We start from the raw sequence: 1331 nt of genomic DNA, 5'->3' as shown, positions 1-1331 counted from the left end.
GCCTCAGACGGGAATCCACCCGAACGCCGTAAGGTTTCCTCAAGTCACATCTCACTGATGGGTTTTGATTCAGAGCAGGATGCATGAGAGCTCTTGGGAGATAGTTGTCTTAGAGAGCAGGGCAAGAAAAACAGACGCCGATGAGGGGACGCCTTTGCACGCAGGGGCAGCTGCCTCTCCGGATGGGTTTTGATCCTCTCGGCCCCACTGTCCTTCATTCTTTCTTTTGGTTTGTTTGTGTGTCCTAGGGAGCAGCATGGCCCAGGGGCCTCGAGTCACAGCCACCATGGAGTCCAGCCGAAGAAGCCCCGCCACCGCCGCAGCCGCCGCCACCGCAGCCCCTGACCCCGCGGGACCGGTCTCTCCTGACCAGCGTCACCCTGTTGAAGGTGCTCCTCTGGTTGGTCCTGCTGGGGCTGTTTGTGGAGCTGGAATTTGGCCTGGCCTATTTTGTCCTGTCCCTGTTCTACTGGATGTATGTGGGGATGCGAGGCCCCGAGGAGAAGATGCAGGGGGAGAAAAGTGCCTACTCGGTGTTCAACCCGGGCTGCGAGGCAATCCAGGGAAGCCTGACCGCCGAGCAGCTGGAGCGAGAGCTGCACCTGAGGCCTCTGCCGCGGAGATAGGACCAGACCGGCGGTGGCCCCAGGGCCCTCGCACCCCCTGGCTTTGACTGAGAACAGCTTGCGGGTCAGGTCTGTGACCCCACAATTCCGCACTTCCCCTGACCTCCTGCTACAGTTTTATCTCAGAATTTCTTTTTCATTTTGGTGAAACTCCTGAAAGACACTCACTGTGGGTCTGATGCAATTTATAAAAATTACACACTCAAGACAGGAGACCTGTTTGTCTCTTTATTTGAGAGAGGCGATTCTTAGAGAACACTAGGAGGGCTTTGGGGAGATAACTGTTGAAAATATTGAGCTGTTTGAAGTAATGGTTTGGTACATCAGAGCTATGTGTTAAAAGTAAATATTCTCTTTAAGTCTTATTTTTAGAATTAGTTACAGTAACTCCCCTGCATACATACATGACTTCTGTTCCAAGAGTGCATTTGTAAGTCCAGTTTGTTCCAAGTCTAACACAGTTAGCCTAGGTACCCAACTAACCCAATTGACTATATAGTACTGTACTTTAATAGGTTTATAATACTTTTCACACAAATAATACATAAAAAATAAAACATTTTTAATCTTATAGTACAGTAAGAAAAAGTACAATAAGTAGTGAGAAAGTACTTGAAAAGTACAGTAGTGTGGCACAACAGCTGGCATACAGGGGCTGGCATCAAGTGAATGGGCAGGAAGCGTCACTGACTGGAGGAGAGAGAA

At 49.7% G+C, this 1331-nt stretch overlaps 1 pseudogene across 1 annotated transcript; it reads left to right on the top strand.

The window, feature by feature from the left end:
• The first annotated feature begins 248 nt into the window (after window positions 1–248).
• Window positions 249–839, top strand: LOC113888679 (annotated as a pseudogene). Its single transcript, XR_003510033.1, has one exon. The product of XR_003510033.1 is annotated as an SAYSvFN domain-containing protein 1 pseudogene (transcript).
• The last annotated feature ends 492 nt before the right edge of the window (window positions 840–1331 follow it).

The sequence above is a fragment of the Bos indicus x Bos taurus genome, unplaced genomic scaffold (genome assembly GCF_003369695.1).
Source record: "Bos indicus x Bos taurus breed Angus x Brahman F1 hybrid unplaced genomic scaffold, Bos_hybrid_MaternalHap_v2.0 tig00000914_arrow_arrow_obj, whole genome shotgun sequence".
NCBI classification, from domain to species: domain Eukaryota; kingdom Metazoa; phylum Chordata; class Mammalia; order Artiodactyla; family Bovidae; genus Bos; species Bos indicus x Bos taurus.
The sequence above is the reverse complement of the archived record's forward strand: the minus strand, read 5'-3'. Positions and strand labels throughout refer to the sequence as shown.